The sequence below is a fragment of the Oryctolagus cuniculus genome, chromosome 15 (genome assembly GCF_051225735.1).
Source record: "Oryctolagus cuniculus isolate XC-2025 breed Fujian yellow rabbit chromosome 15, ASM5122573v1, whole genome shotgun sequence".
Taxonomy (NCBI): domain Eukaryota; kingdom Metazoa; phylum Chordata; class Mammalia; order Lagomorpha; family Leporidae; genus Oryctolagus; species Oryctolagus cuniculus.
The window spans coordinates 93,189,251-93,216,966 of NC_142881.1; the positions used below are offsets into that span (position 1 = coordinate 93,189,251).

A 27,716-nucleotide genomic window follows, 5' to 3' on the forward strand; every position below is an offset into this window, starting at 1 on the left:
GCAATAGTGCTTCCTTAGCATAGTCTTGAAGGAAAAATGTTCTTGTATTTACTGTAGGCACAGCACCTACATCACCTGGTGGATTAAGAATGCGCACGATATGAAGCCTCTTGGGTGAGTTCAGGATCAAACTCATTGTTCAGTGGTTTCTTGCTGCCCTCTGCTGGGCTTCTGATGCAACTAATACATTTTTTGTTAAGATACTGACAAACTGCTTACAGACCACCCTACTCAATGAAGAATAGCAGAGTTGAAGTGATCCCAATTTTCCATTTTAGTACTTAAAAAGCTATAGAAATTGAGAGGGATCATATTCATAACCTGTTTTAACTGCATCCTATTTTTATGTTTCATTTTCATTTCCTATCATCTTGTATTTTTTACTTTCACTTGTTATCTATTTTCTATAGCTCTCTATTTAGGAATATGTTGCTATTTTGCATATATATGTGCACTTCTCAAACGTCCTTCTGTTATTGACACTCAAGATAAATCCCTGTGGTCATAGAACATTCATTGTTTTATTTGTATCTTTTCAGTTTATTTAGGCTCTTTTGTGACCTAGCAAAAGTTCTTCTGCAGAGTATTATATGTGCACTTGAACAGCAAGTGTATTCTCTTGTCCAACTACACTGTCAAGTTCTTTCATGATGTTCATATTTCCTATATCCTTTCCAATATATTGCAAGCTACTTTGCAAACTTCTTTCCATTACTGAAAATGGCAAATATATGTGCCCTAATACTAGTTGACAACTCTACTTCTCCCTTTTTGTCTGTGACTCTGCTTTCAAATAAATCAATCTTAAAAAAATTCCTAAAGAATAACATTGAAATTTTCATTGCAATTGCATTGGTTTGATTTTATATTCTGTAATTTTTCTGAGTTCTAACATTTTTAATGGACTCAGTAGGGTTTTTTGATATTTGAAATTCTGAAAGATGGGAGGGATGGATGGACAGAGAGCAGCCATGTGTTGGTTCATGCCCCAATGATCACAGTGTGTGGGGATGAGTTAAATCAAAGCTAGGATCTGAGAGTTCAAGCTTCTCATGTGAGGGAAAGGGACGACTTGAAGCATCAATCTCCTGCTGTCTCTGTTAATGATACACATGCCATGTAACAGACAACTAATTCCACTACATTCTTATTTTTATCAGTATGCTCTCTTTCTTGCCTAATAGCTCTAGTTTGAAGTTCCACTTCTACAAGCAAAAGAAATGATGAGGGCAGGAATCCTTATCTCCTTGATATTAGAGGAGACGACTGAATACCATGAGCAGTGATCTAGCTATGGCCTGGATCGTGCTGATGTGTATTTTTCTATACCCAGTCTGTTTACTACACCACATCTATTTCTTTGTGTGATGCAAGGCAATGTCTTGTGCTAAGCTCTGTCACATCTCAATTATCCCCTTGTGGGTCTATATTAGCCCAATACAGGCATTGGCCAATGAACCATCAAGGTTATGGTGAGGGAAACACTCCCCAGCTGGAGGCAAGATAGAGTAAAATTGCAGTGATGCTTCGGTGATCCCAGCATCCCATATGGTTAAGGTCCTGGCTACTCCACTTCTGGTGCTACTCCTTGCTACTGCTCCTAAAAAAGCAGTGGATGATGGCCCAAGTTCTTGGATCTCTGCCACCCAAGTAGAGACCTGGTGGAGTCCCAGTCTCCTGGCTTTGGCCTGGCCCTACACAGCTGCTTCAGACATTTGGGGAGTGGATTGCTGAAGCTGACATGAGGTGATATTTTGAATGAAATTAGGTCATTGTTAGTCCCTCCTCAGCTTCCAAATAGCCTACTAAATTATGTTTCACCATTAAGAGACTCATTGTACCATATGCAATTGTGTATTAAAACAGACAGCTGGGCAAATAGCATAAACTTAAACAGAAATACCATTAGTTTTAACAATCCTCTACTAAGGTATATAAATGAAAGACATAGAACCAGTATAATGAAGAGCTACCTATATTCTCATGTGTATTACACATTACTCAGAATATTAGATGTAAAAACAGTGGACATATCTACCTACACATGAATAGACTTGAAATGTGCCACATAAACACAATGGGGTTCCACTGAGCCTTCCATAGTGAAATTCTGTCACTTTTGACAATTTATGTGAATATAGAGATTATCATGTGAAGTGACAAACCCAGAAGTACACAAAAGGACAAATATTATCTCACTAAAAATCTGGAATGCATGTTAGAGAGAAGAATGGTGGAGTAAGGATAAAGGGGACACATTGGTAAATATGCACAAAGTTTCCCCTAGACACCTTGAATTAAATTATAATGCTGCATTTCATATTTCAAATTTCTTGTACAGGTTTTTAAATGTTCTCACCATAATATATGAGGTGAAGAATGAATAGTTCTGGGCCAGTGCCATGGCTCAATAGGCTAATCCTCCACCTTGCGGCACCGGCACACCAGGTTCTAGTCCCGGTTGGGGCACCGGATTCTGTCCCGGTTGCCCCTCTTCCAGGCCAGCTCTCTGCTATGGCCAGGGAGTGCAGTGGAGGATGGTCCAGGTGCATGGGCCCTGCACCCCATGGGAGACCAGGATAAGTACATGGCTCCTGCCTTCGGATCAGCATGGTGCGACCATTGGAGGGTAAACCAATGGCAAAGGAAGACCTTTCTCTCTGTCTCTGTCTCTGTCTCTCACTGTCCACTCTGCCTGTCAAAAAAAAAAAAAAAAAAAGAATGTGAATAATTCTCATTTGAAAATCCCAGAATTAACATTCATCAAATGATCACATCATACCCTAAAGTATCTACAACTATTTTTCAGTTGAATATTTATAAAGGCAAATATTATCAGGTTACACTAAAAAAAAAAGAACAATATAATCTGTATAGGATTAAAACATTTTTTAAAACTTTTTTGTATTAATACAAAGAGAAATGTTCCATGCATTCCATAGCAGGATAAAACTTAAGGGGCCAGCACTGTGGCATAGCTATAATTCTAACATTTGAAGCTAAAAAAACTTTTTCAGAGAAAATTCAAGCCAAAACAAGAAAGCAGAAGAAATAAAGAGTAAAATGGAGAAGGTGGAGACAGGAAGGGGTAATTTTCCCCATATTCATGTAGGAAAGAAGCAGTGCTGTGATGCTAGCATGTGGCAAGGATGCCTCCCCACCAAGACCCTACAATCTCTGAACCTTGCTATCAACCACCATACTCACATATGAATCCTCTTTGGACTCTGCTGATGCCTCTGGGACAGTCATACAACTCCTGCTGTGCATGTAAACCAAGCTCAGGAAGAGCCAGTTCAGATTTACCACCCATATGCTCTTGTCTGTTGGCTGGCAGGGTGAAAAACCCTGCAGAGTTTACTACATACCAATTGTAAGCAGGTGGCATGTTTGAATATCCTGGGGATTTTGTATTTTCACCTGGGTAAGAGACAAAGGATTGTGCTACTTAATGCTGAACACAGTTGCTCCATCAGCAAAATGATTTCCTTCTTTTGCCTGGAAATGCAGGGGCTACACAAGGGGTACAGATAATATTAAACCTTTTAAAGTGTCCAGGTCCTGCTGCTCCTCCAGGGTGAAGTCCACAGTCCACACCTGTAACAGTGCATTTCTCCAAAAGGTATCAGCTCTGGATCAAAAAGAAGGGTGACAGGGAGTTCATTCTTCTCTTTATGTCTATCTTGCCTCTTATATAAGATGAAGCTAATTTTTGTATGCTATAGGCCAACAGAAAGGAAAATGATAAACAAAACATATAAATTTCATATTAACTTTGCAATTATGAAATTTACTATAATAGAGTTTCCTTTATTCAGTAAAAGATCACAGTGTAATCTGTAGACATAAGTGTAATGTGTAACTGAAGGGTGTTAGATCAAGTGAGACGTCCATTCAAAGTAGATCAGGCTAACAATGTTTTAAAAAACTTTGGAAGGATGGCCTTGTGGCATAGTGTGTAAAACCACAAGGAACCTGTTTAAGACCCAGTTGTTAACTTCCTTTCCAGCACTCTGCTAATGCACCTGGGAAAGCATAAGATGGCCCATGTCCTTGGGCCCCTGCAGCCACCTGGGAGACCTGAGAGAAGTTCCTGGCTCCCATCTGTTCCAGTTCCAGCTGTTGCCACCATCTGGGGAGTGAACTAATGATGGAAGATCTCTCTCTCTCTTTCTAAATAAATCTATTAAACAATAAATTTTAGGGGATGGTATAGTGCCACAGCAGATTAAGCTACCATCTGAACTCACAGCATCCCACATGAGCACCAATATGAGCCACACCTACTCCATTTCTTATCCACTCCCTGTGAATAAATGTGGAAAACCAGTGGAAGATGGCCAAAGTACTTAGACTTCTGCCATCCACCTGGGAAACTTGGAAGAAGTTCTGGGCAGGTACTGACCCAACCCCAGCCATTGTAGCAATTTGGGGACAACCAGCAGATGGGAGATCTATCTCTTTCTCTCTGTAACTCTTTCAAATAAATAAATAAGTAGTAAATAAAACTTTTTTGGATCATCAGGTTACACTTCACAGAAAAGACATATCTCTTCATCAATGTGTCCTCATTAATATAAAATTGCAAAACACACTGGCAAAAAGGCAAAGAAAAAACTAGACCAAGTGATGAGAACTACAAATGAACCATATCTAGGTGAGTGGTCCTGGACTTTGAGGAGAAAAAATCAGTAAACATGTTCAAAGAAGTGTTAACTGAATGAATCACTGTTTTTGAAAATTATTTATAAACAAAAGTATACTTATAAGCTTTTTCACATTTCTTCCAAAACTCAATGTAATTGCTATTGTTTACATGAAAGATATTGCCTATGTCCTCAAACAGGGCACATAAACTTGGAAAGTTATCTTAGAAGATTTGCATTCTTTTAAAGATTTTATTGGAGCTGGCACTGTGGCACAGTGGGTTAAAGCCCCAGCCTGCAGTGCCAGCATCCCATACGGGCACTGCTTTGAGTCCTGGCTACTCTACTTCCAACCCAGCTCTCTTCTATGGCCTAGGAAAAAGGTGGAAGATGGCCCAAGTACACGGGCCCCTATACCCATGTGGGAGACCCAAAAGAAACTCTTGGCTCCTGGCTTTGGTTCAGCTCACCTCTGGCTGTTGCAGACATTTGGGGAGTGAGCCAGTGGAAGGAAGACCTCTCTCTCTCTGGCTCTACCTCTATCTGTAACTCTATCTTTCAAATAAATAAAAATAAATATTTAAAAATAACAGATCAAAGGGACAAGATTTAAAAAAATATTTTATTGATTTATTTGAGAGGTACAACTACAGACACAGAGAGGGAGGGATAGAAAATATTTCTTCCATCTGCTGGTTCACTCCCCAAATGGCCTCAACGGCCAGAGTTGAGTCACTCAGAAGCCAGGAGCCAGGAGCTCCTTCAAAGTCTCCCACATGGGTGCCAGAGCCCAAGCACTTGGGCCATCTTACACTATGTTCCCAGGCCACAAGCAGAGAGCTGGATCAGAAGATGAGCAGTCAGGACACAAACAGGTACCCATATTGGATGCTGGTGCAACATCACCAGCCCCCAGAAGATTTGAATTTGAGAGTCAACGTCTGGAAGGAGAATGGAGAGATAGAGAGGAAGAAGGAGAAGACATGATGACCAACCATTAGACATAGAGTAGTCAGAATAGTGAAGAAAAAGACAGGAAGCGTGAACACAATTCGGTACTAATTGGTTGTGCAGAGGGTTGAAAGTGGAGTTTAATTCCATGATGTGTGCATGAAAGACTGTGTGGACACTGGCACAGGAAGTTGAAATTGGGAAAAAATCAACAAGAATATGATGCAAAGAAGTGAGACTGGTACCCATATGGGATGCTGGCACTATAGGCTATAGCTTAACTTTTAAGTCTTGAAAAAAAAAAAAAAAAAGATTGTTTGCACACAATTTATACCTGCAAGACTCAAAGAATCTCCTGAGAACACCTATTTGGTTGGGTCAATAAAAAAAGAATACTGGAGCCAACATTGTGGTGTAGCAGGTTAATCCACTGCTGGCAACACTGGAATCATATATAGGTGCCAGAACAAAACCTCTCTGTACCACTTCCCACCCAGCTCCCTGCTAAGGTATCAGAAAGCAGAAGATAACCCAAGGGTGTGGTCTCTTCCACCCACATAGGAGATATGGAAGAAGCTCCAGGATCCTGGCTTCAGACTGTCATAGCAGCAGTCAATGCAGCCATTTGTGTAATGAATCAGCAGACAGAACCTCTCTCTCCCTCCTCTTTCTGTAACTCTTCCTTTCACATTAATAAATAAACCATTTAAAAAAAAGGTGAAACATGACCACTGCTGGACAACAGTGGGAGTCAGAAAGTATTCTTATTCTATATATTATTGTTTAACATTGCCTCCTCCAGTTCTTCCAAAAAGTACAAGCAATCCTTTGGGAAACGATAGCAATCTGTCATCTCCAAAGTAACTAATACCTTAAGGTTATGGCCATGACAACACTGTTAAATATGTGAACAGTTAAATAGACCTCAAATGCTTTCAAATGCTCAAAATTGGCCAAAGGAAAGGAGAATGAAGCATATATAAAACATGTTTAAAAAATCATAAAATGAAAGATTAAAACATCATCTCAAAAAGTTGACTCCAGGCTGGCGCCATGGCTCACTAGGCTAATCCTCCGCCTGTGGTGCCAGCAGACTGGGTTCTAGTCCTGGTCGGAGGGCTGGATTCTGTCCCGGTTGCTCCTCTTCTAGTCCAGCTCTCTGCTGTGGTCTGGGAGTGCAGTGGAGGATGGCCCAAGTCCTTGGGCCCTGCACCCTCATGGGAGACCAAGAGAAGCACCTGGCTCCTGGCTCCTGGCTTCAGATCAGTGTGGTGCACCGGCCGCAGCACACTGGCCGCAGTGGCTATTGGAGGGTGAACCAACGGAAAAAGGGAGACCTTTCTCTTTGTCTCTCCCTCTCACTGTCCACTCTGCCTGTCAAAAAAAAAAAAAAAGGTTGACTCCATCTAAAACTATGAAAACATATATCTAAGTCCACTTTTTATTGTCAGAAGCAATCCAACAGACAAAAAGTACTGAGGGTTTAAGCCATAGAGGCCATGGGTGATAGGAAATACAACACCTAAGCAATCTAACCCTGAGAGTCTTTGCCAAAGGCTACTGCATAGGGCATGGACATGTGCAGTGAGGATGCATAATCAAGGCCTCAGTAGAGTGTGTGCCATGTGCACTTAGGTCACTCTCTATTTCTGCCTCCATGATAGACAAATTGCTATGATGACCCCCCCCCCCTTCGTGACTCCCTGCTTTTTTCAGATCATAAAGGAATCTGAAAACCTGAAGAGTTACTCTGGTTATTTTACTCATGCTTTCACCCTCCACATGGGGTACACAGAAGGCACATAACTTGTTTTCTCTGTTAACAGGTCTATGTATCAAGGGAGGCTACATCTGGAGATAACATGGGTGCCTGGCATTATTCCAGATTCTGGATTTGAGTGTGAAATGATGGAAACATGGGACATTGTAGTCTCTGGTTGAGAAAAAGTTAAGATACCTGTGGGATGGCCTGCGCTGCGGCTCACTTGGTTAATCCTTTGCCTGCGGTGCTGGCATCCCATATGGGCACCGGGTTCTACTCCTGGTTGCTCCTCTTCCAGTACAGCTCTCTGCTGTGGCCTGGGAAGGCAGTGAAGGATGGCGCAAGTGCTTGGGCACCTGCACCTGCATGGGAGACCAGGAGGAAGCACCTGGCCCCTGGCTTCAGATCAGCGTAGTGCCAGCCGTGCCAGCATTTTGGGGGTGAACCAGGGTTAGGAAGTGGCTTCACCTGCTATGCCTCAACACAGGCTGCAAAATTGTTTTAATCTTATACATCTATTTGAGCACTGTACTGTGATTTATTTGTATTTTACAAACCAGCAAGCAGTAAAAGCATGAATTATTCACGTTAAGTAATGGAAAATAGATTCACACTAAATTTTGTAGCATATAAGTAGCTGATACTAAGTGTGAAAAACTTGTATAATGCCCACATTTGAATACACAATCCATAGAGATTATTAGGGAAAAAGTGTAACCATGAACAAGGAAAAGTCTTCCAAAACAGTGTTTGTTCCAAATCAACTGTGGTTTCTGAAATGGGTCTCAAAATACAACTTTTAAAATAATGTGGTAAATTAAATAACACTACTCAAAAATAAATAAATAAACCAGAGTTTGTGACATCTACAAATCATTTGATATTTGATAATGCACTTCACCATAGCTCTAGATATCAAATATGACAAACTACATTCACATTAATTGGAAAACAATATTTAAAAAAAAAATCATAGTAGACAAGACACACACCCTGGTATTTGATGTGAGCCTCCCAATCAGCAGCTTAAACTGATGCAGCACAATCCCTGCCCCACAGCTCCCGGTTTTGTTTTAGCCCAGACTCAGTTGTGAGCCTTGGAGGAATCAGCACATGAAAGCACTGTATCTGTGTCTCTGCCTAAAAGATATAAAAGAATAAATGAACAAAATTTACTACTCCACTCATAAGCAGGATGCAGCTACAGAAGAGATGTTGACTCTACGCCCCTCAACATCCCTTAGGATTAAGAGAATGGGGTCTCTGAGGGGAGAATGTTGTAGGCAGGCATATAGAATAAAATTGATTAGGTGTGTGAGCTAAAAGACCATACTTTCACCATGCCCCTGTGTGACCTCATGCCCCTACCTGGCCACACCTGTGTACCCACCGGCCAATCAGGTTAATTAACTGTTCCCCTTTGGAAGTGGATTAAAAGTCTGGGACATGGTGTCTTTCTCTCTCCTTTCCTTGGCCTTTTGCCAGTATGGGGCTTGCTGCAGCACTGCACCTCCAGAGCTCGTGGCCTTTGGGCCACCCACCCCATGCTTCCTGGCCTAGATGTTCCTCCATGTGGCTGGTTCCTAGTACTCAGCATGAATTCAGATTTGCTTCTCTCCTGTAGATAGGGTTCTCACTCTCCTATGCATTTCTTTCACTAAATAAAAGCTTAAAAATGTAAAACAAATTTGGCTGCTTTCTGCTCTTTTCCCTATTTCTAAACTTTGCAACACAAGCAACCGCAAATGTGCTCCATTAAAACAGATTTGCTTACTGTGGACATTGCAGGGAGGTTTGAGGGTAAGAAATGCCACTTGTGATAACATCATTACATACTGGAGTGCCTTGTTGGAGCCTGCTTATCCTACCTGATCCATCTTCCTGCTAATGTTCATCCTGAGATGATGATTCAAGTACTTGAGTCCCCCCCCCATAAACATGGTAGCTGCAAATGCAGTTTTTGGATGCTGGATTTAGCCTGTCCTAACCATAGCTGCTGCAGGCCCCTGGGCAGTGAGCCAGCAGATGAGAAGGTCTTTCTGTCTCTGCCTTTCAAATAAATGAAAATAAATAAGACATTAAAGAAAAATGACAGCAAAAGAGAACAATTAAAATACCCTATTTTAATGAATTCTACTATATAAATTATCATGTTCAATGTGGATTATCTAAATATACCAATTAAAAGAGATTGAAACAGCCAAAATAAAACCAAGACCAAACCATGTGTGATCTATAAGAAAACATATATATTTATATATATATATGTTTATATATATATATAAAGACACAAAAAGATGATCTGATTCTGGGTTAAGTAAAGAAAAAATTGGATGCCAGCATTATAGCGCTGTATCAAGATTAACTTCCTACTTATGATGCTGGCATCCAACAGACTATCAAATATCAGCTGCTCTGTTTTCAATTGAGCTCCCTTCTAATGTCTAGGAAAGCAGTGATGATTGTCCTAGTACCTGGCTCCTGCCACCCATGTGGGAAACCCAAATGGAGCTTAGGTATCCTCCAGATGAAGAGTTAGGGTCCTGGCTTAGGCCCAGCCCAGCCCAATCCAGCCCATTGTAGCCATTTGCAGAGTGAACCAGAGGATGGAAGATCTCTTTCTCTTTCACTCTCCCATTCAAATAAATAAATATTTAAGAAAGAATAAATTTCACTTGCATATGAAATGTGAAAGATCTGCATTACAACATGGTGACTCCACCATCATCAAAAACAACTACATGATAGAATGCATATGGTGGTGAGGTTTATTTCACTTCTACACACATATTTATCACCACTAATGTATTAAACTATTCCATTTTTTTCAAGTGAAAATATATAAGTACATTAAGAGTAGGATAAACACAAAGATAGCTTCAGTTCTGATTAGGATTTAGGTCAGAAAAATTTTAAGTGTTACACAATGAAACTGAAGGCAGTTTTCCAAAAGGATAGTACACAGTTTCCTTACCATCAATCTGTGCAAAGTAAAATCCATACAACTGAATGGGCATTACAGATACATCAGTGGTAATCAGTACAAATAAATATAAGTGGAAATACCAAGTCACTGGAAACTGGTATTTAGTAATGAATAATCAGAGATGCCAGTTACTTCTAGATGGAATAAGGAAATAAGGTCATCCCAGTGTTGACAAATCACAAAATACACATCAATGAAAATTTAGTTAATCCCTCCACTCTATGAATACTTCATATTAAATTTGAATTTATCCACAACCTGCAGCCTAACAATATTTTTCTCAGTTATTTAAAATATTTGCCATGTATTAGCACTGGTGGGGAATTAAAAAAAATAACAGTCACAGACATCGAATAATAATCTAGAAGAAAGCAACGTTCCATAACTCCTGGAACCACTGACATGAACTCCCTGAACGACAACCTAGAATAGAAACATCTGGGGAGGCCAGTGCTGTGGCTCAATAGGCTAATCCTCCACCTTGTGGTGCCAGCACACTGGGTTCTAGTCCCGGTCGGGGCGCCAGATTCTGTCCCAGTTGCCCCTCTTCCAGGCCAGCTCTCTGCTGCGGCCCGGGAGTGCAGTGGAGGATGGCCCAAGTCCTTCGGCCCTGCACCCACATGGGAGACCAGGAGAAGCACCTGCTCCTGCCTTTGGATCAGCACAGTGCACCAGCCGCAGTGTGCCGGCCGCGGCGGCCATTGGAGTGTGAACCAATGGCAAAGGAAGACTTTTCTCTCTGTCTCTCTCTCTCACTGTCCACTCTGCCTGTCAAAAAGAAAAAAAAAAAAAGAAAAAAAAAGAAACATCTGGGGAAAAACACTCAAGGCAAAAAAGGAAAACATCTTTTTAGTGTAAAATATCAATAGTTAGTATCAGCATTCTGAAAAGTTGAAAAGCCAAGAGACAAACACAAGCAAAATTCTTCTTTGGAAGAAGCAGATTGTAAACTACAAAAAGAACCACAAAGAATCAGACCTGGTCACTTCTGAGGACAGTGGGGGAAGAAATCAGGAAGACACCTGAACTGACAAATGCCCATTTATTCACTTGGGTTAGCATTCTGTGGGTGTTTATACTTTTTATGTAAAGTCAGCAGAAAATAAGGCTACTGAACAGTAATCAGGCCCTTGCTTCTCAACAACTGGATTCACCAGAGAGGAAAGCATTTATTTCAAGAAGCCAGCATCTTGGGGAGAAAGAGATCTCTTCATCTAAAACATGCTCTTTCCACCCAACAAGCCAGCAAGAGCTGTTTCTAAGAACATGGGTTGAGGGGCAGACACTGGTATATGGGGTAAAGGCAGCCAGCAGTACCACTGTCACATATGGGCACCAGCTGCTCTGCTTCTGATCCAACTCACTGTGAATGCAGCTGGGAAATCAGTGGAAGGTCACCCATGTGCTTGGGCCCCTGCCACCCCCTTGGGAGACCTGGGAGATGCTTCTGACTCCTGGATTTGGTCTGGCCCAGCTCAGGTGATTGCAGCCATGTGGGGAATGAACTAGCTGATGGAAAATCTCTCTCTATCTCTTCCTCTCTCTCTGTACCTCTTCCTTTCAAATAAAATAAATAAATCTTTTGTTAAAAAATGGGTAGCTTCAGATGGAGGTTAGAAATCAAAGGGATTCTATTTAGTTGACAATTTGGCAGCTGTTCTGGCTTTGCTCTAATAAGTGCTCATCTTGGGAAATCCAAGGCATCAACCAGGTGAAGATGTTTTGATGGGGCTGAAGCTCCTTTGTTAGCTGGATCAAAGTCTGCTATTCTGAGCTGGTGCTGTGGCACAGCAGGGTAAAGACACAGCCTAGGGCACCAGCATCTCATATGAGATGCTCCTTTTCTGACCCAGCTCTCTGCTGTGGTCTCTGGGAAAGCAGTAGAAGATTGCCCGTCCTTGGGCCCCTGAACCCATGTGGGAGACCCAGAAGAGGCCTCTGTCTCCTGATCAGCTCAGATCTGGCCATTGCAGTCATTTGGGGAATGAACCAGTGGATGGGATACCACATAGGATCCCTGATCATTATAATAATCACTTACATAATATTAAGTCAAATTATGTATAAATATATTAAGTATATTGAATATTTAATTAATAGACATAGACATTTAAAATATATTACAAATCTCAACTCTCAAAACTCAGTTTTCTAAACCCAAAGTCAGAGAATACATGAGATAATCTTGACAAAACACAAAATTTCTTTCCCTTCTGTAATAACCAAAAGGTAAAGTAAATTCTTTTGTGCTGTGTTTCTTCTAATGGGAAGCTCCTCCAGATTACTTAGAAGTTAAACCCAATGGAAAGGTACCCAAACTTAGACACTGGAGGCTGTGAGCATTCAACATTATAAAAGAATGAAAAAACTTAGAAAAGATTACACCTGTTGCTGGTACTGTGGCTTAGCAAGTAAAGCCACTGCCTGCAATGCTGTGATCCCATATGGGTGTCAGTTCACATCCTAGCTGCTCCACTTCTGATCCAGCTCTCTGCTATGGCCTGGGAAAGCAGCAGAAGATGGCCCAAGTCCTTAGGCCCCTGCATCCCTGTGGGAGACCCAAAAGAAGCTCCTGGCTGCAGCTCAGTGCAGCTTTGGCCATTGTGGTCATCTGGGGAGAGAACTATCAGATGGAAGACCTCTCTCTCTCTCTCTGTAACTCTGCATTTCAAATAAATAAATACATCAAAATTAAAGAAAATAATACACCTTAGAAACAAAAGCAGAAAAAAAAATCCCATAGACCAATTTAAATACATCTAGAAAAGTCAGGTGTAGGGGCCAGTGTTGTGGCATGGAGTGTAAAAGCCACCACCACAGGCATTCCACATGCACACTGATTCTAGTCCTGACTATTCCATTTCTGATACAGTCTCTGCTAATGTGCCTAGAAAACCAATGAAAAATGGCCAAGTCCTTGGGCCCCTGACAGAGAGGTGGGAGACCTAGAAGCTCCTGATTTCTGGCCAGTGTGGCTCAAGTTCAGCCATTGTGGCCATTTGGGGTGTGAAGCAGTAGACCAAAGATCTCTGTCTCTCCCTCTCTCTGTAAACTCTGCCTTTCAAATAAAATGAAAGCTTAAAAAATATTAGGTGTAGGGGTTGGTGCTGTGGCATAGCGGGTCAAGCCACTGCCTGCAGTGCCAGCATCTCATAAGGGCACTGGTTTGAGGCCCGGCTGCTCCACTTCCTATCCAACTCTCTGCTGTGGCCTGGGAAAGCATCAGAAGATGGCCCAAGTCCTTGGGTTCCTGCACACACTTGGGAGACCTGGAAGAAGCTCCTGGCTCCTGGCTTCACATCAGCACAGCTCTGGCTGTTGTGGCCATCTGGGGAGTGAACTATCAGATGGAAGACCTCTCTGTCTCTCTGTAACTCTGCATTTCAAATAAATAAATACATCAAAATTAAAGAAAATAACACACCTTAGAAACAAAAGCAGAAAAAAATCCCATAGACCAAATTAAATACATCTAGAAAAGTCAGGTGTAGGGGCCAGTGTTGTGGCATGGAGTGTAAAAGCCACCACCTGTGACACTGCATGCACTTGGGAGACCTGGAAGAAGCTCCTGGCTCCTGGTCACATCAGCACAGCTCTGGCTGTTGCAGCCATCTGGGGAGTGAACCAGCATATGGAAGACTTGTCTCTCTCTCTCTGCCTCTTCTCTCTCTGTGTAACTCTGACTTTCAAATAAATAAATAAAGCCTTTTAAAAAATTAGGTGTAAAGATCAAGTACTCTTATTATCCCTAGTCTCCTAAGATAAATATTACTCTTTCACGATTAATTTATTTCCAAGGCAGAGTTACAGAGAGAGAGAATCTTCCATTGGCTAGTTCATTAGCCAAATGGCCACTACAACCAGAACTGAGCCAGGCAGAAGCCACTGCCAGGAGACTCATCCAGGTCTCCCACATGGGTGCAGGGTCCCAAGGACTTGGGCCATCCTCTCCTGTTTTCCCAGGTGCTTTAGCTAGGAGATGAATCAGAAGTGGGCCACGAGGAATCAAACCAGTGCCCATATGGGTTGCTGCCATCACAGGCAGCATCTTAACCCAAAATATCAGCTGTAAACACAAGCATTTCTCATGACAGGCCATAACTAAACAATAAAGGAGGAGAAAAAGCTTATAAAAGATGGCTAGTTGTTGGAAAGAAGTCAATCAAATGGAAATTGTTAAGAAGCTGCAGTTGAGAAGACAGTTCAAAATGTTATTAGAGGGGCCAGGCACTGGAGCATAGTAGGCTAATCCTAGGAAAGCAGTGCAAGATGTGCTTGAGAATGGGGGACCCACAAGAAGCCCCTGGCTCCTCTTGGATTGGCTCAGCTCCAGCCATTGCAGCCATTTGGGGAGTGAACCCATGGATGGAAGACCTTTCACTCTGCCTCTCCCTCTCTCTATCTCTCTCAAAATTTTAGGCACTGTGATATAGAAGGTTAAGCCTCCTCCTCAGTGCCAGCATCTCATGTGGACTCTGGCTCAGTTGAGTCCCAGCTGCTCTACTTCTGATCCAGCTCTCTGCTAAAGCACCTGGGAAAAGCAGAGGAAGGTGGCCTAAGTACTTGAGTCCCTGCACCTGTGTGGGAGACTCAGCAGGCACTCCTAGCTCCTGCTTACTGGCTCCTGCCTGACCCAACCCCCACCCATTGAGGCTATTTGGGTAGTGAGTCATTGGATGGAAGATCTCTTTCTTTTCCTCTTTCTCACTTTGTATCTCTGCCTTTCAGATAAATAAATCTTTCAGAAAGTTAGCAGACTTTAAAATCAAATATTAAAAACCTCTAGCAAGATGGGCCAAGGACCTCAATAGACATTTTACAAAAGAGGAAATCCAAATGGCCAACAGACACATGAAAAAATGTTCAAGATCACTAGCAATCAGGGAAATGCAAATCAAAACCACAATGAGGTTTCACCTCACCCCAGTTAGAATGGCTCACATTCAGAAATCTACCAACAATAGATGCTAGAGAGGATGTGGGGAAAATGGGACACTAACCCACTGTTGGTGGGAATGCAAATTGGTTAAGCTACTATGGAAGTCAGTCTGGAGATTCCTCAGAAACCTGAAGATAACCCTACCATTCAACCCAGCCATCCCACTACTTGGAATTTACCCAAAGAAAATGAAATTGGCACACAAACAAGCTGTCTGCACATTAATGTTTATTGCACTTCAATTCACAATAGCTAAGACCTGGAACCAACCCAAATGCCCATCAACAGTAAACTGGATAAAGAAATTATGGGACATGTACTCTATAGAATACTATACAGCAGTCAAAAACAATGAAACCCGGTCATTTGCAACAAGATGGAGGAATTTGGAAAACATCATGCTGAGTGAATTGAGCCAGTCCCAAAGGGACAAATATCATATGTTCTCCCTGATTGGCAACAACTAACTGAGCACCAAAGGGGAAACTTGTTGAAATGAAATGGACACTATGAGAAACAGTGACTTGATCAGCTCTTGTCCTGACGGCTGATGTACAATGTAATACTTTATCCATTTTAGTATTTTTTTTTTTGTTCTAGTACCATTGGTTGAACTCTGTAATTAACACACAATCATTCTTAGGTGTTTAAATTTTAACTGAAAAGTGATCCCTGTTAGGAATTTGGAAAACATTATGCTGAGTGAAATAAGCCAATCCCAAAGGGACAAATACCACTTGTTAACTAACTGAGCACCAAAAAGGAAACCTATTAAAGTGAAATGAACACTATGAGAAACGGTGACGTGATCAGCCCTCACCCTGACTGTTGATGAGCAGCTTAATATGTTATGAAACTTAGTTTTTTTTTTGTTTGTTCTACTTAATACTTTTGGTTGAATACTGTAATCAATACACAATTCTTCTTAAGTGCTGAAACTTAACTGAAAAGTGATCCCTGTTAAATGTAAGAGTGGGAATAAGAGAGGGAAGAGATGTGCAATTTGGGACATGCTCAAGCTGACTTACCTCAAACGGTAGAGTTAGAAACATACCAGGGGATTCCAATTCAATCCCATCGAGGTGGCATGTACCAATGCCATCTCACTAGTCCCAGTGATCAATTTCTGTTCACAATTGATCATAATGATAGGACTAAGAGCCAAAGGGATCACATAAACAAGAATAGTGTCTGCAAATACTAGCTGATAGAATCAAAAAGGGAGAGAATGATCCAACATGGGAAGCGAGATACACAGCAGACCCATAGAATGGCAGATGTCCTAAACAGCACTTTGCCTCAGAATCAGCCCTTAAGGCATTTGGATGTGGCTGAAAAGCCCATGAGAGTATTTTAGGCATGGAAAGCCAAGACACTCTGGGGAAAAAAAAAAAAAAACCTAAATGAAAGATCTCTGCGAGTGAGATCCCAGTGGAAAGAATGGGTCATCAAAGAAGGAGGTACCTTTCTCTGAATGGAGGAGAGAACTTCCACTTTGACCATGGCCTTGTCTAAATATGATCAGAGTCAGTGAACTCAGGGGGCTTCCATAGCCTTGGCAACTCATGACAAGAGCCGAGGGTGATTACTGAGGCCATAGACAACAGTGTCAATTTGTTAAGTCAACAACAGAAGTCACTGTTGTGAGTACACTCCTCATGTAGGATCTTTGTCCTTAGTGTGCTGTACATTGAGATTTAATGCTATAACTAGTACTCAAACAGTATTTTTCACTTTATGTTTCTGTGTGGGAGCAAACTTGAAATCTTTACTTAATGTATGATAAACTGATCTTCTGTATATAAAGAGAAACAAAAATGAATCTTGATGTGAATGGAAGGGGAGAGGGAGTGGGAAAGGGGAGAGTTGTGGGTGGGAGGGACGTTATTGGGGAGACGCCATTGTAATCCATAAGCTGTACTTTGGAAATTTATATTCATTAAATAAAAGTTTAAAAAAAAACCTCTAGCAAATATTTATCATTAATATTGATATTTTCTAAAAAAAAAACTCTACTGATTTAACATAGGGGACTAAATCCTAGTTTTATTTGTTTGAAAGACAGAGTTACAGAAAAAAAAAAGCCAATAAGAAAGAGATTGTCTGGTTCACTCCCCATCCATCTACAACAACCAGAGCTGGGACAGATTGAAGCCGGAAGCCAGGAAAATCCATGTGGTTCTCCCACATGTGTGGCAGGGGTCACAGCACTTGGGCCATCTTCTGCTATCCCAGGCACATTTGCAGGGTGCTGGATTAGAAGTGGAGCAGTTTGGACTCAAAGAAGCACTCTTATGGGATGCAGGTATGATAGACTGCACTTAACCTATGATGTTGGCCCCACTCTGAAAATTTTTAATGTCAGGGCCAGTGTTGTGATGTATGGGTAAGGCCACTACCTGTGATGCTGGCATCCCATATGGGCACTGGTTCATATCGCAGCTGCTCTACATCAGATCAAGCTCCCTGCTAATGGCCTGGAAAAGCAGAGGGAAATGGCACAAGTGTTTAGGCCCCTGCTACTGATGTAGGAGACCTGAATGGAGCTCCAGGCTCCTGCCTTCAGTCTGGCCCAGTGCTTATTACAGACATCTGGGAATGAACCAGTAAATGGAAGAAGTCTGTCTCTGTCTCTCTCACTCAGCCTTTCCAATACGTAAATCTTTCAAAAATTCTAAACTTTGGGATATTGACTTAGAATTATTTCTTATTGGGGCTGGTGCTGTGGCATAGTAGGTTAAGCCTCCACCCACAGTGCTGGAGTGCTGGCATCCCATAAGGACACTGGTTCAAGTCCTGGTTGCTCCACTCCAATCCAGCTCCCTGCTAATGACCTAGGAAAACAGTGGAAGGTGGCCCAAAGTCCTTTAGCCCCTGCACCCATGCGGGAGAGTGGGAGGAGGCTCCTGGCTTCTGGCTTGATATCTGCAAGATCCAGCCATTACAGCCCTCTGGGGAGTGAACCAGTGGGTGCAGGACCTCTCTCTCTCTCTCTCTCTCTCTCCTTCTCCCTCTCCCTCTCTCTGTTATTCTGCTTTGCAAATATTTAAGTAAATAAATCTTAAAAAATTGTTTCTTATCCTTGCTAACTTGCTGTTTAGTGAAAACTTAGCAGGTAATTTTGAATGCTTATATGTTAACAACTTATTAAAACATTTACCAAAAGGCCGAATGCCTTCTATATATTTTAAGAAGCCAAGAGTACATGTATTTAGAAAAATCTATCTTACATTTAGCAATTCAAAAAAATTCATCCTACTGCAGAGTAGTCCTTGGTCTCTCTAGCTGCTACACTGCTTTATCTCTCTGCAGCCACTGTAAGCCAGAGATGCTCTTATCCCTGGGCAGGAAAACCTGAGGTCTATTACCTCATGTCAAATTGGATAGGGGCCCCAAATCAGTAATCCATACCGTGATTACCTTGATGAGAGGATCTGGGTTGCGCATGGCACAAGCATCATGAGCCATCAAGGGTGGGATTCCCTTTGTACCCAGTCATCCTCCTCACCTTGCACAGCTTGTGGACATTCTCTTCAGTGTGTGTTCAGTTTGTATACCACCTCCTGCTCATGCCTGCCAGCACGTGGCTTCTGCTGTGATGTAGTGAACAGCAAGATGGCCCTGTGGTGTCAAAGATCAGGCAGAAATGCTCACCTGTCTGCTCGATGCTGATGTTTGCTCCATCTCACACATATCCATGAATCCAGCAAGGCTTGCAGCATCAGTTTGAACCTCACTATGGATTCTGAGCCAGCACTGCTACATTATCTTCTCTACCTCCTCTCCAGTCAGTGCATACTTGAGTCTATTTCTCAGGAAGGTGAAGAGAGGGAGACATCCCTTAGGTTGCAGAGACCTGATGATGCACAAGGTGCCACAGCAAAGACCACCAATTCATTTTTTAGCAATTACACTTACATTGCCTGAGAAACTACCATATTAGATAAGTATGGTTAATCTCTTAAGTCATGATCTTGCCACAGAACAACTTTAAATTGGACTTCATAGGAAGCAATGAACACTGCATCATCTTTTCATCTATTGTTTGTGCTTAGGTGAAAATTACATTTGATTTTAAATAACACAAATAAGCACAACCAACTTTTACACATATAACAGTACACACATATAATGCATAGCATACATTATGACACAGAAAAATATAGAAATCTCTGCAACTCTTTAAATCTTTTAATCAGGTCCTATGGCTCACCATGTGGGTAGCCAATTGAACAGGGATGGATGTTGGTAAGAAGAAAGAGCTTATTTCTAGAAGCTGGCATCTTGGGGAAAGAAATTTCTCTCTTTTTTTAAGATTTTATTTATTCATTTGAGAGACAGAGCCACAGAGAGTGGGAGAGCCAGAGAGAAAGGTCCTCCACCAGCTGGACCACCCCCAAAATGGCCACAATGGCTGAGGCTGGGCTGATCCAAAGCCAGGAGCCAGGGCCTTCCCCATATCTCCCACATGGGTACTGGGTCCCAAGCCCCACTCCGGGCATCTCCCACCGCATTCCCAGGCCACAAAGCAGAGAGCCAGATCAGGAGAGGATCAACAGGGACATGAAACAGTGCCCACATGGGATGTCGGCACTACAGGTGGAGGTCCAGCTCTATATGCCACAGTACAGCCCCAAAAGAGAGCTCTTGATATAAAATGTAATATCTGTTAAAGGGTTAATTTTTAAAAGATTTATTTATTTGGAAGTCAGAGTTACACGCAGAGAGAAGGAGAGGTAGAGAGAGAGGTAGAGAGAGAGAGAGAGGTCTTCCATCCAAAGGTTCACTCCCCAATTGGCTGTGACGGCCAGGGCTGTGTCAATCCAAGGCCAGGAGCCTGAGATCATTCTGGGTCTCCCACTTGGGTGCAGGAGCCCAAGGACTTGGGCCATCTTCTACTGCTATCCCAGACCATAACTGCTAAAGGGTTTCTTAAAGGACAAGGGTAGCTTCAGGGGGAGGTAAATAAAACAATGAGTCACCTTAATTGACAATATGTAAATGCCCAAGCTTTTTTCTGATGAGGCCTCTTAACCAGGGGGCTCAGCATCAGTTGGGTGGAGGCTTCTTTGTTAGCTGGGGCAAAAGTCCACCATTATACAAATGCTACTATTCACTAGAGTAATTCAGGCAATATACAGTACCAGTAATTGGTTTTTGCTATATAAAATGTGAAAAGGAAAAGCGAAGGAGGATGGCTTTAGTATGGTTACAACTCCTTTTTAAAAGCTCCAATCAACTGAATATAATTACTTCCTGCTGTTAGTAACCTCAATTAACCCTATTGTTCCTCAGGGGAAACCTGAAAAATTTACTTGAGCATTTAACTCGGAAAGCAACTCCAGTCCCAGTGATGGTACTGGACACTAACATACATAAAGATAATTATATCCTCATTTCAGATTTCGTAGGCACTCTGTTGGAAAAACATCTTTTATTGCTTTATTAACTCTTGTTCCTCACAGTCAATTTTATCAGAGGCATTTGTGGAAATTTGCAATAGATTTAAAAAAATTTTTTTAAATTTATTTGACAGCTAGTCGGTGAGAGAGACAGAGAGAAAGGTCTTCCTTCCATTGGTTCACCCCCAAAATGGCCACTACAGCCGGCGCTGTGCTGATCTAAAGCCAGGAGCCAGGTGCTTCTTGTCTCCCATGCGGGCAGGGCCCAAGCACTTGGGCCATTCTCCACTGCCTTCCTGGGCCACAGCAGAGTTGGACTGGAAGAGGAGCAACTGGGACTAGAACCCGGCACCCATATGGGATGCCAGTGCTGCAGGTGGAGGATTAACCAAGGGAGCCATGGTGCTGGCCCCTATGATAGATTTTTAAGAGATCATGGAGTCCCAGGATCTCTGCTCTACCACTGGGCTGAGGCAGAGCTGAAGCTCCTGCTTTTTCTAAATTGACAAGGACTCCTAACCTGTCTCCTTGGACATCAACAGCCACAGACACAGTTGCTGGAAGGTTTAAGGGATTTAAATGCTTACTCCATCCCATTTACCAGAACTCTCACAAAACCTCTACTGTTAGAAACCCACTGACGCTGTGCCATATTGGGTAAAGCAGCCACCTGCAGTGAGTGCCAGCATCCCATGTGGGTGCCCGTTGGGGCTGGTCCTGGGTGCTCCAATTGTGATCCAGGTCTCTGATGTGGCCCTGGGGGAGCAGTGGAGGATGGCTCAGGCCCTTGGGCCCTTGCACTGGGTGTGGGGGGGAACCCAGAGAAACCTCCTGGCTCCTGGATTCGAATCAGCCCAGCTCTGGCCATTGCAGCCATCTGAGAAGTAAACCAGTAGATGAAGGACCTGATGGAACAAGGAACAAGGACATAAGCCTCAGCCATTCTCCTGCATTGAACAAAAGAGATAAACATTAGAATGTATTCTTTGCCCTAGAAACACAATTGGAGGGCCTGCGCTGTGGCATAGCAGGTAAAGCTGCTGTCTGCAGTGCAGGAATCTCTTATGGGTGCCGGTTTGAGTCCTGGCTGCTCCATTTCTAATCCAGCTCTCTGCTATGCCTGGGAAAGCAGTAGAAGATGGCCCAAGTCCTTGGGGCCCTGCACCCATGTGGGAGACCCAGAAGAAGCTCCTGGCTCCGGGCTTCAGATCAATGTACCTCTCTCTGGCCATTGTGGCCATCTGGGGAGTGAACCAGAGGATGGAAGCCTTCTCTCTCCCTCTCTGCCTCTCCTTCTCTCTCTGATTAATCTTAAAAAACAACAACAACAACAACAAAAAAAAACACCTCAATTGGGTCTCACACTCTGTTGTCTTCATACTCCACCCCTTACAGCCACCTGAAAGGCCAGTTCCAGGAATTCCCCTCTGCTTGCTGCCCCCTACCTCACCCCCATCCCCAGCCTTCCCTGGGGGTCAGTCAGGTGTTCCATCATGGGTATGTGGACAGTTGCTCTTGGTCACCCATCTCTACAGATTTATTTTCCCTGAATGAATTCAGTCCGGCTATAAATTCATACACTACCTCCTCTATTCTGTGCCTCTTTTCCTAACAGGACCCCCCCCCACCTCTGCCTCTCTAACTCTGCTTTTCAAATAAAATAAACATTTAAAAATCCCACTTAACAACCACCTTCTCTTAAATTTAACACATATGCAGGCCATGCAATATTACAATAGAACACCATGTTTTTCTTAGTCATAAGATCTTAACTATATCCTGCCCAATCAGCCACAATGCAACTCAAGGTGATTTTGGATGGAAATTAAATTGAACCACTCATATTTCACCCAAGAGGAAGAAATCCTCATACAAACAACCAAACGAGTACTCTTCCAAAAAATATCCAAATTTCCTCTCAGGGAGGCTGAAGTAAAAATCTTAGAATCTGTCTCCCACACACCAGTACTACAAAAAATGACCTAAACTAGGTCCAAATGCCATGAGCCCAAAGAGCAGAGACAGGAATTTCAGGTATGCCCCTGGTTCAACTTACCCAGTCTCAGAGCTGTTGACTCCAGACACAAGGGGAGCCATTGACTCCCCACAAGGTAGCTAACGTGACAGTGGGAAGAGAAAGGAAAGTCCTGGAGAGCAAGTGCTCTCAGAAGCTGCTGGGATGTCCCCAGTGTCCCAGCCAAAATGTTAGCTCAAAAGTGGCTCTGGGGTGGAGGTACAACTGACCTTTGCCCTCCTTACTAATGTGAAAGGGTTAAGCCACTTGAAAAATATATTCCAGGGGCCAGCGCTGTGGCTCAGTGGGTTAATGCCCTGGCCTGAAGTGCCACCATCCCATATGGGCACCGGTTCTAGTCCTGGCAGCTCCTTTTCCCATCCAGCTCTGTGCTATCGCCTGGGAAAGCAGCAGAAGATGGCCCAAGTCCTTGGGCCCCTAACCTGTGTGGGAGACCCGGAAGAAGCTCCTGGCTCCTGGCTTCAGATCGTTGCAGCTCCAGCTATTATGGCCAATTGAGGAGTGAATCATGGGATGGAAGGCCTCTCCCTCTCTCTCTCTGCCTCTCCTCTCTGTGTAACTCTGACTTTCCAATAAATAAATAAAATCTTTTAAAAAACAACAAAAATACATCCCAGACTTCTGGGCTAGCTCACCAGTGTTGTTTCCAGACACATAATCTGGCTCTTGATGCTCACCGCTTCAATTCACCATAGCTGAGTGCTGGCCAGAGGAAAGGGTGCATTTCCAGAAGGCAGTTGCAGTCTTGGGAAAGAAAGTTCTCCCAATCCAAAGAAGCCTTTTTCTACCAAACCGCACAGCACAGAGGGTGTTTAAAGGGACAGGGGTAATTGGAGCACCAGGCTTGAAATAAAACAATGAGTCTATTCAATTGACAACTATGCAGATTTTCAGGCTTTGTTCTGAGGAAGGTCCCACCAGACAGTCAGGGGAGTCCAGGGTGTCAGGTGGGAGGTGCTTTCTACCTCAGTTGGGGGAGGGTTCTCTGTCAGCAGGGGCTATGCCTGCCCTTCCAAATCATCTCCTTTTTTTCAGTAGGCTTCCAAAACTCTTCTGCAAATATTACTCACAAGATTAGGGTAAGGTAGGGTGCCTTCATTAGGACTACCATGCTGTTGGAGGAGGGTGATCGGGGTTTATAAAGAGGTTCTAAGGCAGGGGGTGCTGGTGTGAGGACTAGATGACCTAATGGGGAGTCCTTGTAAGAGTGCACAAGATGCTTGCTTCTCCCCAGAACCTGTCTATTAGCAAGAGAGAAGTGGTGATCCCACTCCCCCAGTTTCTAGCTTTATCATGAGAATAGCAAGGAAGCAATGATCCACCCTTCTGAGCTTCTAGTTTCATCAGGAGAATAGAAAGAATTTGCCTATCCTACTATTCGGCTGGATTTTTGTTTTAACAAGAGCAAGCTAGACAGGATTATTGATGGGTTTTGTCCCCATTAGCTGTGATTATTCTGCTCATCCAAATTGCAGTTAAAAGACTCCACTCCATTTTTCAGGTCTCCCTGTCTTGGAGACCCCCTAGTGGCTGCTGTGGCAAGATGTTTCTCATGTAAATAAATCTTGCTTTGCTCACCACTGCGTGTCCACAGGGAAATTCCCCAGGCACCTTCCTTCATCACCACTTTCCCCCATTACTTTGGTGTGGTGAAGTCATGGGAGAGTTGACGATCTCTGGTTTCAGATGTCATGGCTTGTCGCTAGGTCGAGGACAGTGCTTAAGTTCTCTGATTCCTCCTGGTGGTCAGCACCTGAGTCCTTCAGCTCTGCCTCAGCCTAATGGTAGAACAAAGACCTGGGGCTTCCCTGCTCTCCCTGCTCTCTTAAAAACCTACTGTAAATTTCCACAGATGCCCCTATGAAGTTGGTTGTGAGGAGCAAAAGTTAACAATAGGATTTCTTTCTTTCTTTCTTTCTTTCTTTCTTTCTTTCTTTCTTTCTTTCTTTCTTTCTCTTTTTTTTTTCTTGACAGGCAGAGTTAGTGAGAGAGAGAGACTGAGGGAAAAGTCTTCTCTTTTCTGTTGGTTCACTCCCCAAGTGCACTGTGCCATTCCTAAGCCAGGAGCCAGATGTTTCCTCCTGGTCTTGTTAGGTAGAAAGTCAGTTATGAGCTTCTGTGTGTGTGACATAAAGGCCTAAAGAGAAAACATCTATGTCCAGCATATGCATCTGCATCTCAGTCATCCTGACAATGTTTCACTGGCAGCCTGGCCTTTGCATCCTGCCCTGCCCCCTTCTACCTGATAACCTGCCAGGCAGGGGTCCCCACCCCTTCTGCCTGACAAATCTTCCACAATCTCCCAGATGCAGCCCAGTATCTGCATTTCAAACACCCTGCTCCCGGATCCCCATTGTTGTACTTCAACTTTAGGTCAGTGTAATTTTGACATTAGCACTCAACGTAAAACTCTGTAAACAATTTTAAAATTGTAAACCTTTTAAAACTTTTAATGACTTGCTCACACCTTCTGAAACTTTACACCCGTAGTTACTTTTACATAGTCTTGAATTGTCATGTATGGACAACCTATGAGAGAGAATACATGCTAACGAACTCAATCTCTCTTATCGAATTTAAGATGTGAAAAGTACACATAACACATTTTCCCCAAGTTTTACTTAGCACTGATGCCTAGATGACTTAAGACACTGAGTTATTAATGAATACCACACCATTATCTGAATTAGAAGTCAAAATTACATTCCCATGCTTTTAAGTAACATAAGGATAGCACCTCCTGGACAGCAAACACTAGTTCATGTTTACAACTTTGGAAAGATCTTCATCGTTAAGAGAAACAAGTTTAAAGCATATCAAAGACATGTAAAACTGAGCAAGTGAGCCACTGAGCAAACCTAAGGACATTTGCATTAACTCAATTCTCTGAACCAATCTGTATTGGCTTACTTTAGTTAACAACATAAAGGCTTGTATGCACAGAATTTACTCTCATTTTCATAAGACCACTCTAGCTGGAAAGCAAAAACTTGAATACAGCATAGGTCACATAATCTGAATTGACTCAAACAGCTGTTGCTTTAACAAATTTTAAAGTCCCATCCTTTGAGAGTTCCAGGGATCCGACTGGAAGCCCAAAGTTGGAAGACTCGGTTTAGAATTTAAGCTGTCAGAGAGTCAAACTATTTACCCAAAATTAGTATGTTTCTGATCAGTTGGGTAATCACTCAAACATTAAAAACAGATAAACAACGTAAACAACTTCGCATTGCAATTTTCCCAATCAAGACTCTAAGGGCAATAGAAAAAGGTGAAACCTTCAAGACAGGTGAACGCTCTCACATAAGTCAGGAACAGTAGCACAGAAAAGAGCTGATTATCAGCATATGAACCCATTGCTTAGGTTTCCATTAACTGCAAAGAGAAAAACCCATCAGGTTGTTAAGGGTTAATGGCTTAAAGTTCTGGCTCCCTTAGGTAAGGCCAGCAATAGTATTGAATTGGAGATTCCTCCAGGAGAGGAAAAAAAAGCAGCCCTGGAGTGGGGGCGCTCTCTCTAGAGATATCTGGCTATGCCTGCCTGGGTGCGGCAGGCGAAGAGGACTGGAATAGAGTGCAGAGAAAGGCTGTGGTCCCCCATTTACAGGGAAGACTGCACACACACCGGGGCCTGGCAGGACTAGCTGTGGGGTTGGGTAGGTGCGCCGTTTCACCAAGAGTGCTGGGAACCTCCTATAATTCAACCAAAGCCAGATCAATCAGGACTACTGCAAACACTCAGTCAATTACAACAGATAGTTAACTTTAGCTCCTTTCCAGATTCAGTCCTCAGGCAGTCAAAGCTTAGCAACAGTAATAGTTCAAAAAACTTTAAGACGCACCAGAGCTACCATAAGCTGCAAAGACGGAAAACTTTCTACCAAGTTGGAAAGGGTTAACAGGTAATAGGTAACAGCTTTTCCCTAGGTGGAGAGGCCTGTGGAATTTCCCTCTCCCTTTCTCCTGGCCAGTGGTATAGGAATGGAGATGAGGAGAGCAAAAGAGTCAGGGAGGGACCCCCGGGAGGAGGAGGAAGGCAGAAAGCCACAGAGGACAAGATGTGAGAGACTGCCCTCACCTTCCTCTATGAATCTCAGCTGGAGGACAGCATAGGGAAAGGCCCTCATGTCTGGGGCTGAGTGGGGTTCAAAATCTCCTATCGCTCAAGATTACCCACTACCTAGTTGTCTGAGTTTACCTGGAGGGCCAATATTAGCCTTGACCGAAGCTAAGCCCTGCTCGCTTAGCAGTAGGCAGTGTGACCAGGCGTCCCTCCAAGAGATAGACCTGATCCCCTGGTTGCAGTCCAGCCACCGGGAAGCCAAAGTGAGCTCAGGGAGTCTCCAGGCTCTCAGCCAACTGCCCTTCCTAATTTCCCTCCCATTCCTTACAATCCCTCTGGAGTTTCAGCCATAGCTAAGCCGTGGCCGGGGGGATTCCGCGTTCTCGGAGAGCTTTGGGGTGCCAGACACTCAACGGTCACTTCCACAGATCCGGTACCGCTTGAGGGAAGGAATACTGACCTCCGATGTCTTCTCAAAATCCCTTCGTGGTTGCCAAAAATGTTACCGGAGAAATTGCAGGGTTCTTGTCTTTGTGCAAGCAAAGAATTCAGGCATGAGACAGAGAGTAGTGGGAGATAAAATAGCAAGGTTTATTAAGAAAGGGACATCCGTAAGGACGGATGGGCACCTCTCCAGACAGGACCTGAGAGAATGCCCAGTCGCTCGGACTGGGGTGGGAGGGAGCGAGGTTACATGTTGAGAGGAGAGATTACACCTGGCCAGACCAGGCAGGTGGCTCAGCAGAGAGGCAGAGGGCTGAGCGCGCAGTCCTGTTGAGGCTGGGGGTTTTTAAGGAGATGGGTCTGGCTTCCTCACCTCTACTCCTCTTGGAACAAAGGGCTTTTTGGATGTAAATGGAAAAACTTCTATCTGAGTTTTCCCCTGAAGGTATCAAACAGGAGGAAGCCTAGCTGGCCCCAACCTGAGTTTA

General features: G+C 43.3%; 1 long non-coding RNA gene across 1 annotated transcript; it reads right to left on the reverse strand.

Moving 5' to 3' along the window:
- Positions 1 to 1,355: 1,355 nt before the first annotated feature.
- On the reverse strand, positions 1,356 to 27,716 carry LOC149122195 (uncharacterized). Its single transcript, XR_016221899.1, has 4 exons — positions 27,245 to 27,716; positions 8,352 to 8,499; positions 3,543 to 3,631; positions 1,356 to 2,695 (listed from the first exon to the last, which is right to left on the reverse strand). It is a non-coding gene; the product is annotated as an uncharacterized LOC149122195 (long non-coding RNA).